Source organism: Salmo salar, chromosome 03 (assembly GCF_965601325.2).
Source record: "Salmo salar chromosome 03, fSalSal1, whole genome shotgun sequence".
In the NCBI taxonomy this organism is placed as follows: domain Eukaryota; kingdom Metazoa; phylum Chordata; class Actinopteri; order Salmoniformes; family Salmonidae; genus Salmo; species Salmo salar.
In genome coordinates, this window is record NC_138293.1 from 87839857 (window position 1) to 87855089 (window position 15233).

The window sequence follows — 15233 nt, forward strand, 5'->3', positions numbered from 1 at the left end:
ACCTTGAATATTATTCATGTTCTGGTTAAAAAAGGCCCTAATGATTTATGCTATACAACGTTTGACATGTTTGAACGAACGTAAATATATTTTTTCCCCTCGTTCATGAAGTGAAGTCCGGTGGGCTTAGATCATGTGCTAACAAGATGGAGATTTTTGGACATAAATGATGAGCTTTTTTGAACAAAACTACATTCGTTATGGACCTGTGATACCTGGAAGTGACATCTGATGAAGAGAATCAAAGGTAATGGATTATTTACATAGTATTTTCGATTTTATGACTCCCCAACATGACGACTAGTCTGTATCGCAACGCGTATTTTTCTGGGCGCAGTGCTCAGATTATTGCAAAGTGTGATTTCCCAGTAAGGTTATTTTTAAATCTGGCAAGTTGATTGCGTTCAAGAGATGTAAATCTATAATTCTTTAAATGACAATATAATATTTTACCAATGTTTTCTAATTTTAATTATTTAATTTGTGATGCTGACTTGACTGCCGGTTATTGGAGGGAAACGATTTCCTCAACATCAATGCCATAGTAAAACGCTGTTTTTGGATATAAATATGAACTTGATAGAACTAAAAATGCATGCATTGTCTAACATAATGTCCTAGGAGTGTCATCTGATGGAGATTGTAAAAGGTTAGTGCATCATTTTAGCTGGTTTTATGGTTTTGGTGACCCTGTCTTTGAATTGACAAAACATTACACACAACTCTTGTAAATGTACTGTCCTAACATACTCTAAATTTATGCTTTCGCCGTAAAACCTTTTTGAAATCGTAAAACGTGGTTAGATTAAGGAGATGTTTATCTTTCAAAGGGTGTAAAATAGTTGTATGTTTGAAAAATTTGAATTTTGACATTTATTTGGATTCAAATTTGCCGCTCTTGAAATGCACCTGCTGTTGATGGAGTGCACCACGGGGGGGACGCCTGCGTCCCACCTAGCCCATAGAGGTTAAAGACAAGACACTCGTTAATCTAACCACACTGTCCGATTTCAAAAAGGCTTTACAACGAAAGCAAAACATTAGATTATGTCAGCAGAGTACCCAGCCAGAAATAATCAGACACCCGTTTTTTGAAGCTAGCATATAATGTCACATAAACCCAAATCACAGCTAAATGCAGCACTAACCTTTGTTGATCTTCATCAGATGACAATCCTAGGACATTATGTTATCCTCTCTAGGGTAGGTGGCACCATATCGTCCAACCTACGTAACAGCCAGTGTAATCCAGTGGCGCGTTATTCAAAAACCTCAAAAATGCAAAAACTTCAATTTTTCAAACATATGACTATTTTACACCATTTTAAAGACAAGACTCTCATTAATCTAACCACACTGTCCGATTTCAAAAAGGCTTTACAACGAAAGCAAAACATTAGATTATGTCAGCAGAGTACCCAGCCAGAAATAATCAGACACCCATTTTTCAAGCTAGCATATAATGTCACATAAACTCAAACCACAGCTAAATGCAGCACTAACCTTTGATGATCTTCATCAGATGACAACCCTAGGACATTATGTTATACATTAAATGTATGTTTTGTTAAATCAAGTTCATATTTATATCAAAAAACAGCTTTTTACATTAGCATGTGACTAGCATGTGACTAGCATTCCCACCGAACACTGCCGGTGAATTTACTAAATTACTCACGATAAACGTTCACAAAAAGCATAACAATTCTTTTAAGAATTATAGATACAGAACTCCTCTATGCACTCGATATGTCCGATTTTAAAATAGCTTTTCGGTGAAAGCACATTTTGCAATATTCTCAGTAGATAGCCCGGCATCACAGGGCTAGCTATTTAGACACCCAGCAAGTATAGCCCTCACCAAAGTCAGATATCCTCTGTTTTGTTCGTGCGTTCAAGACACTATCCGAAAGGGTAAAGAAGGGTGACGCGCCCGACGCGTTTCGTGACAAAAAAATTCTAAATATTCCATTACCGTACTTCGAAGCATGTCAACTGCTGTTTAAAATCAATTTTTATGGCATTTTTCTCGTAAAAAAGCGATAATATTCCGACCGGGAAACCGTGTTTTAGTTCAAAGAGAGAGAAAATAAAAACATGGGGTCGCCTCGTGCAGTCTCATTGTACTCTGATCGACCACCATCCAAATGCGCTAATGTTTTTCAGCCAGGGGCTCCAAGGACATCATTCAGCTTTTTCCCGGTTTCTGAGAGCCTATGGGAGCCGTAGGAAGTGTCACGTTACAGCAGAGATCCTAAGTTTTCAATAAAGAGAGTCAAGAAGCCCAAGAAATTGTCAGAAAGGCCACTTCCTGTAAGGAATCTTCTCAGGTTTTTGCCTGCCATATGAGTTCTGTTATACTCACAGACACCATTCAAACAGTTTTAGAAACTTTAGGGTGTTTTCTATCCAAAGCCAATAATTATATGCATATTCTAGTTTCTGGGCAGAAGTAATAACCAGATTAAATCGGGTACGTTTTTTATCCGGCCGTGTAAATACTGCCCCCTATCCCTAACAGGTTAAAAACCATTTTTAAAATGTGCTTCTGATAACCCATTCCAATCACCAGCTGTCCATTTGCAATTTGTTTCAATGGGCATTTACCATCACGAATTTGACATGCTCAAAAATACTGCAGAAATGGGAAACATGACTGGCCCGATGAACTCGGGATGGCCGGGCAGTGATAGTGGTTCCTCTCCATCGCTCGTTGTGTTGATTTCATCATGTCCATTTGGTGATATTTTTTCACTGTTGAAGCATATTGCAAATGTACTGTCCATTTGCAATATGTTTCAATGGGCATTTACCATCACGAATTTGACATGCTCAAAAATACTGCAGAAATGCATAATTGACTGGCCCGATGAACTCAGGTTGGCCGGGCAGTGATAATGGTTCCTCTCCATCGCTCGTTGTGTTGATTTCATCATGTCCATTTGGTGATGTTTTTTCACTGTTGAATCTTATTGCAAATGTACTGTCCATTTGCAATATGTTTCAATGGGCATTTACCATCATGAATTTGACATGCTCAAAAATACTAGAGAAATGCATAATTGACTGGCCCGATGAACTCGAGATGGCCGGGCAGGGCTAGTGGTTACTCTCCATCGCTCGATGGTGACATGAGAGAAGTGGGACTCTGTCGTATTATAACGATTTTTTGAAAAATGTCCAAATTGGATGGGCACGGATGGGCGGTGCTCCCTACCCAACCGTGGACCCCTTGCACCCCCCAAAAGGCATTTAAAACCATTATAAAAATTGTATCCTGGTAACCCGTTCCAATCACCAGGCGCACGGCTGTCCATTTGCAATATGTTTCAATGGGCATTTACCATCACGAATTTGACATGCTCAAAAAAACTGCAGGAATGCGAAATTGACTGGCCCGATGAACTCGGGATGGCCAGGCAGTGATTCTGGTTCCTCTCCATCTCTCGTTGGTGTTGATTTCAGAATGTCATTTTGGTGATGGTCTATCACTGTTTAAACATATTGCAAATGGACAAAAGTCAGCCAGAAAGTCACCGTCCATCACTCAATTAGATATCATTCTGACACCAGACCCACTTTTTCCAACTCAATTATAAGCCAACTATCACATATTTCAGAGCAGGCCCATAATTCCCAGCGCCTTCTGTTTAAAGCATAATAAAAACTACAAATTTCGGCTCGATAGGTCATTTGCAGCCCGACCTTAACCTCCTTGGGCGAGGTGGGACGCTTGCAGTGGAATTGAGTGGCGCGAAATACAAATACCTCAAAAATGCTATAACTTCAATTTCTCAAACATATGACTGTTTTACACCATTTTAAAGTCAAGACTCTCGTTAATCTAACCACATTGTCCGATTTCAAAAAGCAAAACATTAGATTATGTCAGGAAAGTACCCTGCCAAAAATAATCACACAGCCATTTTCAAAGCAAGCATATATGTCACAAAAACCAAAACCACAGCTAAATGCAGCACTAACCTTTGATGATCTTCATCAGATGACACTCTTGGGACATTATGTTATACATTACATGCATGTTTTGTTCAATCAAGTTCATATTTATATCAAAAACCAGCTTTTTACATTAGCATGTGATGTTCAGAACTAGCATACCCACCGAAAACTTCCGGTGGATTTACTAAATTACTCATGATAAACCTTGAGTTCCAGGTCTCCGGCAGCCTCTGGAACTGCCGGTCTGCGGCCAACAAGGCAGAGTTCATCTCAGCCTATGCTACCCTCCAGTCCCTCGACTTCTTGGCGCTGACTGAAACATGGATTACCACAGATAACACTGCTACTCCTACTGCTCTCTCCTCGTCTGCCCACGTGTTCTCGCATACCCCGAGAGCATCTGGCCAGCGGGGTGGTGGCAGTGGAATCCTCATCTCTCCCAAGTGGACATTCTCTCTTTCTCCCCTGACCCATCTGTCTATCGCCTCCTTTGAATTCCATGCTGTCACAGTTACCAGCCCTTTCAAGCTTAACTTGTTATGGATAGGGGGCAGTATTTTCACGGCCGGATAAAAAAACGTACCCGATTTAATCTGATTATTACTCCTGCCCAGAAACTAGAATATGCATATAATTATTAGCTTTGGATAGAAAACACCCCAAAGTTTCTAAAATTGTTTGAATGGTGTCTGTGAGTATAACAGAACTCATTTGGCAGGCCAAAATCTGAGAAGATTCCAAACAGGAAGCGCCCTCTCTGACCATTTCTTGGCCTTCTTGATCATCTCTATCCAAAACAGGGGATCTCTGCTGTAACGTGACATTTTCTAACGCTCCCATAGGCTCTCAGAAGGCGCCAGAACGTTGAATGATGACTTTGCAGGCCATGGCTGAAAAACAGTAGCGCATTTGGTAAGTGGTCGATCTGAGAACAATGAGACTGGCGCGCGCGTGCACGAGACGACTCCATGTTTTCATTTTCAGTCTTTGAACGAAAACAACGACTCCCGGTCGGAATATTATCGCTTTTTTACGAGAAAAATCGCATAAAAATTGATTTTAAACAGCGTTTGACATGCTTCGAAGTATGGTAATGGCATATTTTGAATTTTTTTGTCACGAAACGCGCCGGGCGCGTCACCCTTCGTTACCCTTCAGATAGTGTCTTGAACGCACAACAAAATGCCGCTATTTGGATATAACTATGGATTATTTGGAACCAAACCAACATTTGTTCTTGACGTAGAAGTCCTGGGAGTGCATTCTGACGAAGAACAGCAAAGGTAATCCAATTTTTCTTATAGTAAATCTGAGTTTGGTGAGTACCAAACTTGGTGTGTGTCAAAATAGCTAGCCCGTGATGGCGAGCTATCTACTCAGAATATTGCAAAATGTGCTTTCACCGAAAAGCTATTTTAAAATCAGACACCGCGATTGCATAAAGGAGTTCTGTATCTATAATTCTTAAAATAATTGTTATGTTTTTTGTGAACGTTTATCGTGAGTAATTTAGTAAATTCACCGGAAGTGTTCGGTGGGAATGCAGGTTCTGAACGTCACATGCTAATGTAAAAAGCTGTTTTTTGATATAAATATGAACTTGATTGAACAAAACATGCATGTATTGTATAACATAATGTCCTAGGATTGTCATCTGATGAAGATCATCAAAGGTTAGTGCTGCATTTAGCTGTGGTTTTGTTTTTTGTGACATTATATGCTATCTTGAAAAATGGGTGTCTGATTATTTCTGGCTGGGTACTCTGCTGAGATAATCTAATGTTTTGCTTTCGCTGTAAAGCCTTTTTGAAATCGGACAGTGTGGTTAGATAAAGGAGAGTCTTGTCTTTAAAATGGTGTAAAATAGTCATATGTTTGAAAAATTGAAGTTTTCGGATTTTCGAGGAGTTTGTATTTCGCGCCACGCCTATCATTGGATATTGGAGCAGGTGTTCCGCTAGCGGAATGTCTAGATGTAATTAACCTGTTTGGGCTAGGGGGCAGTATTGAGAATTTTGGAAAAAATATGTGCCCATTTTTAACTGCCTCCTACACCAACTCAGAAGCTAGAATATGCATATTATTGTTCAGGTTTGGATAGAAAACACCCTAAAGTTTCTAAAACTGTTTGAATGGTGTCTGTGAGTATAACAGAACTCCTATGGCAGGCAAAAACCTGACAAGGTTTCATGCAGGAAGTGGCCTGTTTGACAAGGAGTCGTGCGTCTTGCATCTGTTTATTGAAGAGTAAGGATCTTAGCTGTAACGTGACAATTCCCAGGGCTCCAATAGGCTCTCAGGACCCGGGAAAATCATGAAGGTTGACGAGGCAGCCTCAGGCTGAAACAGATTATCACCTTATCCAAGTGTCCCATTAGGTGACAATGGAATGAGGCGCGTGCGCGATTAGCCCCCGTGGAGTATTTTAATTCGGCTGTTTAGTTTATTGCAGATTCCCTGTCGGAATATTATCGCTTTTCTACGAGATAAATGGCATAAAAATTGGTTTTAAACAGCGGTTGACATGCTTCGAAGTACGGTAATGGAATATTTAGACATTTTTTGTCACGCCATGCGCCATGCGCGGGACCGTGGATTACCATTCGTATAGTGTCTAGAACGCACGAACAAAACGACGCTATTTGGATATAACTATGGATTATTTGGGACCAAACCTACATTTGAATCCTACAGACGAAGAACCGTATATGTGACATTTTTCAAAAAAACGAGATATACATGAAAAATCATTATTGGACACCCTTTTTCTATAGTGAACCGGTTTCACAAGCTTTCCACGCGCTAATTAACAATATGTTTAAATTTAAAGATAGGCTCTCGTGGAATAACCGTTTATGTGCACCACTCAGAATGGACGGACAAGCGCACAACTTTTCTGTTGCTGATGAAAATAACCGAAATGTGGGAAAGAAACGTAAAACAAAACTAAAAGAATGGAAAGACAGGCAAAGGAAGATCTTACGGGATGCGGGAAAACCCTATACAAATCGTAAGGGTCAAGAAAAAACTGGGAAAAGCTGTCCAAAAGAGGTATGTGGAAGAACCGTATATCAAACAATCAAGCTAGCTAGCTATAGAGTACAGTAACTAACATGTATGTTCTGGGTTGTCTAATTTGTAACTATAGAGAAAACATATTAGCTAAAGTTCGTTGGCTACTAACTTATACATTATCGTTACAAATGTTATTGCTAGATTATAGAAGAAACATAGCTAGCTACTTTTTGTCCATCCACCGGATGATTCGACATGGCTACAGTAGCTAGCTAGTTATATGTAACGTTACACTGTATCCTGCAGGGAAGAGCGTGTTCCACGACGTGCAGAAAGGATTGTGGAAAGTTGATTGATGAGCGCAAGCTGCATCTGTTCAACAGTTTCTACACTGTCCCATACGAGAAACAACAAGCACAACCAGCAAAACCATTCAAGGTGATGAGGATGCAATGTGAAGACTTCAGTCACCTCCCAGATTCTGTTCTCAAGCGACCAGCTGGACTACAGATCACTTCAGTGAGGTGGTTAAAAGTCACATGTATTGCACAGAGAATAGTTTACTAACATCCCATCAACATGCAACATGTTGTTCTAACAATAAAATATCCTAATGATTCCCTTTTTTTATTCATTACAATATACATCTCTGTCACCACATTTAGCATCAACTCTAAGCAGTTAATACTTATTTACTGCTGTCACCTCAGTACAGAAGGACGTTTCTTGCCTTTAGCATGGGTTTAACGCAATTCAAAACTTAATTGCAGATCATAGTGTTAAACACAAAGAGAATGGTTTTCTGAACGTTTTGTAATATTGACCTTAGGGACCTGCATAATGGACATGCATATTGGCACATCACATTGATCCATATTTGATATGTACAAGTTGTACTTCTTTTGATTAAATTAATTTAATTGTATTCTATTTTTGTAGTTATTCTATGGTATGTTCACATCGAGGGCTTCATTTTAAATGAGACTAAGATTTCATGACTCAACTTTTAAGAAAAGTCATCGGTGCTAAAGTTGATAGACCACCTTTAAATGAACCTCCATTAAATGAATTAACTACATATTGCATTTAAGTTATTTACATGAAGGGCATCTGTACTTGAAAGTACTTAAAACATCATATCAGGTATTAAAAAAGGACATCTTACAAGTGTCATGCAAAATGTCACATATACTGTTCTTCCACAAACTGAAATCATCACTGGAGATATACTGTTCTTCCACATTCTAAAAATTAAAACGGCAATAAAAAAAGTATTTTTTGAAATAACAAAAAAATATCAATTGTTGTTGGAAGATATGAGTATGGTGAATTATTTGTCAACCATAAAACACCCAATGTGGTACACACAATGAATAATATAAAAATAACTGATTATCTTAAAATGGAAAAATTGTCACATATATGGTTCTTCGTCTGTAGGATTCATTTGTTATTGAAGTAGAAGTCCTGGGAGTGCATTCTGACGAAGAACAGGAAAGGTAAGAACATTTTTCTTATAGGAAATGTTATTATGGTGAAGGCTAATCTTGCCGGGTGTCTAAATAGCTAGCCGTGATGGCTGGGCTATGTACTTAGAATATTGCAAAATGTGCTTCATCCGAAAAGCTATTTTAAAATCGGACATATCGAGTGCATAGAGGAGTAATGTATCTATAATTCTTAACCTGTTTAGGATAGGGGGCAGTATTGACACGGCTGGATAAAAAACATACCCGATTTAATCTGGTTACCACTCCTACCCAGTAACTAGAATATGCATATACTTATTACATATGGATAGAAAACACCCTAAATTTTCTAAAACTGTTTGAATGGTGTCTGTGAGTATAACAGAACTCAAATGGCAGCTCAAAACCTGAGAGATTCCTTTACAGGAAGTGGCCTGTCTGACCATTTCTTGAACTTGTTTTCCATCTCTATCATTTACTAAGGATCTCTGCTCTAACGTGACACTTCCCACGTCGTCCATAGGCGCTCAGAGCCCGGGAAAAAACAGAATGTCGTCATTCCAGCCCCAGGCTGAAACACATTATCGCCTTTCTCAAGTGGCCGATCAAGGGACACTGGCTTATGCGCGTGACCCCGACCGCCCCTGCCTTTGGGATTTTTTCCTCTGTTTGCCGAAAAGGAGATGTCTAAATAGCGAGCCCGTGATGCCTGGGCTATGTACTTAGAATATTGCAAAATGTGCTTTCACCAAAAAGCTATTTTAAAATCGGACATATCGACTGCATAGAGGAGGTCTGTATCTATAATTCTTAAAATAATTGTTATGCTTTTTGTGAACGTTTATCGTGAGTAATTTAGTAAAATGTTAGCGAATTCCCCGGAAGTTTGCGGGGGGTATGCTAGTTCTGAACGTCACATGCTAATGTAAAAAGCTGGTTTTTGATATAAATATGAACTTGATTGAACAAAACATGCATGTATTGTATAACATAATGTCCTAGGGTTGTCATCTGATGAAGATCATCAAAGGTGAGTGCTGCATTTAGCTGTCTTCTGGGTTTTGGTGACATTATATGCTGGCTTGAAAAATGGGTGTCTGATTATTTCTGGCTTGGTACTCTGCTGACATAATCTAATGTTTTGCTTTCGTTGTAAAGCCTTTTTGAAATCGGACAGTGTGGTTAGATTAACGAGAGTCTTGTCTTTAAATGGCTGTAAAATAGTCATATGTTTGAGAAATTGAAGTAATAGGATTTTTAAGGTTTTGAAAATCGCGCCACAGGATAGCAGTGGCTGTTACGTAGGTGGGACGAATTCGTCCCGCCTAGCCTAGAGAGGATAAAATAATTGTTATGCTTTTTGTGAACGTTTATCATGAGTAATTTAGCAAACTGTTAGTAAATTCCCCGGAAGTTTGCGGGGGGTATGCTTTTTCTGAACGTCACATGCTAATGTAAAAAGCTGTTTTTTGATATAAATATGAACTTGATTGAACAGACATGCATGTATTGTATAACATAATGTCCTAGGTGTGTCATCTGATGAAGATCATAAAAGGTTAGTGCTGCATTTAGCTGTGGTTTGGGTTTTTGGTGACATTATATGCTAGCTTGAAAAATGGGTGTCTGATTATTTCTGGCTGGGCACTCTCCTGACATAATCTAATGTTTTGCTTTCGTTGTAAAGCCTTTTTGAAATCGGACAGTGTGGTTAGATAAACGAGAGTCTTGTCTTTAAATAGCTGTAAAATAGTCATATGTTTGAGAAATTGAAGTAATAGTATTTCAAACGATTCAAAAATCGCGCCACTGGATTAGACTGGCTGTTACGTAGGTGGGACGAATTCGTCCCGCCTAGCCCATAGAGGTTAACATCCTTATCATTTATCGCCCTCCAGGTTCCCTTGGAGAGTTCATCAATGAGCTTGACACCTTGATAAGTTCCTTTCCTGAGGATGGCTCACCTCTCACAGTTCTGGGTGACTTTAACCTCCCCACGACTACCTTTGACTCATTCCTCTCTGCCTCCTTCTTTCCACACCTCTCCTCTTTTGACCTCACCCTCTCACCTTCCCCCCCTACTCACAAGGCAGGCAATACGCTTGACCTCATCTTTACTAGATGCTGTTCTTCCATTAATCTCATTGCAACTCCCCTCCAAGTCTCCAACCACGACCTTGTATCCTTTTCCCTCTCGCTCTCCTCCAACACTTCTCACTCTGCCCCTACTCGGATGGTATTGCGCCGTCGCAACCTTCGCTCTCTCTCTCCCGCTACTCTCTCCTCTTCCATCCTATTATCTCTTCCCTCTGCTCAAACCTTCTCCAACCTATCTCCTGATTCTGCCTCCTCAACCCTCCTCTCCTCCCTTTCTGCATCCTTTGACTCTCTATGCCCCCTATCCTCCTGGCCAGCTCGGTCCTCCCCTCCTGCTCCGTGGCTCGACGACTCATTGCGAGCTCACAGAACAGGGCTCCGGGCAGCCGAGTGGAAATGGAGGAAAACTCGCCTCCCTGCGGACCTGGCATCCTTTCACTCCCTTCTCTCTACATTTTCCTCTTCTGTTTCTGCTGTTAAAGCCACTTTCTACCACTCTAAATTCCAAGCATCTGCCTCTAACCCTATGAAGCTCTTTGCCACCTTCTCCTCCTTCCTGAATCCTCCTCCCCCTCCCCCCCTCCTCCCTCTCTGCGGATGACTTCGTCAACCATTTTGAAAAGAAGGTCGACGACATCCGATCCTCGTTTGTTAAGTCAAACGACACCGCTGGTCCTGCTCACACTGCCCTACCCTGTGCTTTGACCTCTTTCTCCCCCCTCTCTCCAGATGAAATCTCGCGTCTTGTGACGGCTGACCGCCCAACAACCTGCCCGCTTGACCCTATCCCCTCCTCTCTTCTCCAGACCATTTCCGGAGACCTTCTCCCTTACCTCACCTCACTCATCAACTCATCCTTGACCGCTGGCTACGTCCCTTCCGTCTTCAAGAGAGCGAGAGTTGCACCCCTTCTGAAAAATCTACACTCGATCCCTCCGATGTCAACAACTACAGACCAGTATCCCTTCTTTCTTTTCTCTCCAAAACTCTTGAACGTGCCGTCCTTGGCCAGCTCTCTTGCTATCTCTCTCAGAATGACCTTCTTGATCCAAATCAGTCAGGTTTCAAGACTGGTCACTCAACTGAGACTGCTCTTCTCTGTGTAACAGGAGGCTCTCCGCACTGCTAAAGCTAACTCTCTCTCCTCTGCTCTCATCCTTCTAGACCTATCTGCTGTCTTTGATACTGTGAACCACCAGATCCTCCTCTCCACCCTCTCCGAGTTGGGCATCTCCGGCGCGGCCCACGCTTGGATTGCGTCCTACCTGACAAGTCGCTCCTACCAGGTGGCGTGGCGAGAATCTGTCTCCGCACCACATGCTCTTACCACTGGTGTCCCGCAGGGCTCTGTTCTAGGCCCTCTCCTATTCTCGCTATACACCAAGTCACTTGGCTCTGTCATATCCTCACATGGTCTCTCCTATCATTGCTATGCAGACGACCACCAATTAATCTTCTCCTTTCCCCCTTCTGATAACCAGGTGGCGAATCGCATCTCTGCATGTCTGGCAGACATATCAGTGTGGATGACGGATCACCACCTCAAGCTGAACCTCGGCAAGACGGAGCTGCTTTTCCTCCCGGGGAAGGACTGCCCGTTCCATGATCTCGCCATCACGGTTGACAACTGCATTGTGTCCTCCTCCCAGAGTGCTAAGAACCTTGGCGTGACCCTGGACAACACCCTGTCGTTCTCCACTAACATCAAGGCGGTGACCCGATCCTGTAGGTTCATGCTCTACAACATTCGCAGAGTACGACCCTGCCTCACACAGGAAGCGGCGCAGGTCCTAATCCAGGCACTTGTCATCTCCCGTCTGGATTACTGCAACTCGCTGTTGGCTGGGCTCCCTGCCTGTGCAATTAACCTCTATGGGCTATGGGGAACGAATTCGTCCCACCTACATAAGAGCCAGTTGAAGCCTGTGGCGCGATTTTCAAATACCTTAAAAATCCTATTACTTAAATTTCTCAAACATATGACTATTTTACAGCTATTTAAAGACAAGACTCTCGTTAATCTAACCACACTGTCCGATTTCAAAAAGGCTTTACAACGAAAGGAAAACATTAGATTATGTCAGTAGAGTACCAAGCCAGAAATAATCAGACACCCATTTTTCAAGCTAGCATATAATGTCACAAAAACCCAGAAGACAGCTAAATGCAGCACTAACCTTTGATGATCTTCATCAGATGACACACCTAGGACATTATGTTATACAATACATGCATGTTTTGTTCAATCAAGTTCATATTTATATCAAAAAACAGCTTTTTACATTAGCATGTGATGTTCAGAACTAGCATACCCCCCGCAAACTTCCGGCGAATTTACTAACAATTTACTAAATTACTCACGATAAACGTTCACAAAAAGCATAACAATTATTTTAAGAATTATAGATACATTACTCCTCTATGCACTCGATATGTCCGATTTTAAAATAGCTTTTCGGTGAAAGCACATTTTGCAATATTCTAAGTACATAGCCCGGCATCACAGGGCTAGCTATTTAGACACCCAGCAGGTTTAGCACTCACCAATATCAGATTTACTATAAGAAAAATGGTCTTACCTTTCCTGTTCTTCGTCAGAATGCACTCCCAGGACTTCTACTTCAATAACAAATGTAGGTTTGGTCCAAAATAATCCATAGTTATGTTCCAACAGCGACGTTTTGTTCGTGCGTCCCAGACACTATCCCAATGGTAAATAACGGTCGCGCGCACGGCGCATTTCGTGACAAAAGATTTCTAAATATTTCATTACCGTACTTCGAAGCATGTCAACCGCTGTTTAAAATCAATTTTTATGCCATTTTTCTCGTAACAAAGCGATAATATTCCGACCGGGAATCTGCAATTAGATGAACAGCCGAAGGAAAATATATCACTGGGTCGAATCGGGCACGCGCCTAATTCCATTGTCCTCTGATGGGCCACTTGGAAAAGGCGATAGTGTGTTTCAGCCTGAGGCTGCCTCGTCATCGTTCAGGTTTTTCTCGGGCTCTGAGAGCCTATTGGAGCCGTGGGAAATGTCATGTTACAGCTAAGATCCTGACTCTTCAATAAACAGAAGCAAGAACAACAACACCTTGTCAGACAGACCACTTCCTGCATGAAACCTTCTCAGATTTTTGCCTGCCAAATGAGTTCTGTTATACTCACAGACACCATTCAAACAGTTTTAGAAACTTTAGGGTGTTTTCTATCCATATGTGATAAGTATATGCATATTCTAGTTACTGGGTAGGAGTGGTAACCAGATTAAATCGGGTACGTTTTTTATCCGGACGTGAAAATACTGCCCCCTATCCCAAACAGGTTAAATCCCTACAACTCATCCAGAACGCCGCAGCCCGTCTGGTGTTCAACCTTCCCAAGTTCTCTCACGTCACCCCGCTCCTCCGCTCTCTCCACTGGCTTCCAGTTGAAGCTCGCATCAAGCTGCTGGCCCCCCTACCTCTGAGGAAGCACAGTTCCCGCTCAGCCCAGTCAAAACTGTTCGCTGCTCTGGCACCCCTATGGTGGAACAAGCTCCCTCACGACGCCAGGACAGTGGAGTCAATCACCACCTTCCGGAGACACCTGAAACCCCACCTCTTTAAGGAATACCTGGGATAGGATAAAGTAGTCCTTCTAACCCCCCCCCCCCCCTAAAAAGATTTAGATGCACTATTGTAAAGTGGTTGTTCCACTGGATATCATAAGGTGAATGCACCAATTTGTAAATCACTCTGGATTAGAGCGTCTGCTAAATGACTTAAATGTAAATGTAAATGCAAGAATTATAGATACAGAACTCCTTTATGCAATCGCGGTGTCAGATTTTAAAATAGCTTTTCGGCGAAAGCACATTTTGCAATATTCTGAGTACATAGCTCGGCCATCACGGCTAGCTATTTTGACACCCACCAAGTTTGGGACTCACTAAACTCAGAATTACTATTAGAAAAATTGGATTACCTTTGCTGTTCTTCGTCAGAATGCACTCCCAGGACTTCTATTTCAACAACAAATGTTGTTTTGGTTCCAAATAATCCATAGTTATATTCAAATAGCTCCGTTTTGTTCGTGTGTTCAGGTCACTATCCGAAGGGTGACGCGCGAGCGCATGTCGTGACAAAAAATTCAAAATATTTCATTACCGAACTTAGAAGCATGTCAAACGCTGTTTAAAATACATTTTTATGCTATTTTTCTCATAAAATAGCGATAATATTCCAACCGGGCGATGTTGCATTCATTCAAACACTGAAAGAAAAACGTAGTCGTCTTGTGCACACGCGCTCCAGTGTCATTGTTCTCAGCAGGACCACTCACAAAAACTCCTGCTGTTTTTCGCCCAGAGACTGGAGAGCTCTCATTACACTTTCTGGCGCCTTCTGAGAGCCAATGAAAGCCTTAGAAAATGTCACGTTACAGCAGAGATGCTGTATTTCTGATAGAGATGCCCTAGAAGGAGAACAAATTGTCAGACAGGGCACTTCCTGTATAGAATATTCTCAGGTTTTGGCCTGCCATATGAGTTCTGTTATACTCACAGACACCATTCAAACAGTTTTAGAAACTTTAGAGTGTTTTCTATCCAAATCTACTAATTATATGCATATTCTAGTTTCTGGGCAGGAGTAGTAACCAGATTAATCTCTATGGGCTAGGTGGGACGCTTGACCTACTCAACAGCCA

General features: G+C 41.5%; 1 long non-coding RNA gene across 1 annotated transcript; it reads left to right on the plus strand.

Moving 5' to 3' along the window:
• The first annotated feature begins 6881 nt into the window (after positions 1–6881).
• On the plus strand, positions 6882–7594 carry LOC123741904 (uncharacterized). The gene is made up of 2 exons (XR_006769427.2): positions 6882–7011; positions 7282–7594. It is a non-coding gene; the product is annotated as an uncharacterized LOC123741904 (long non-coding RNA).
• The last annotated feature ends 7639 nt before the right edge of the window (positions 7595–15233 follow it).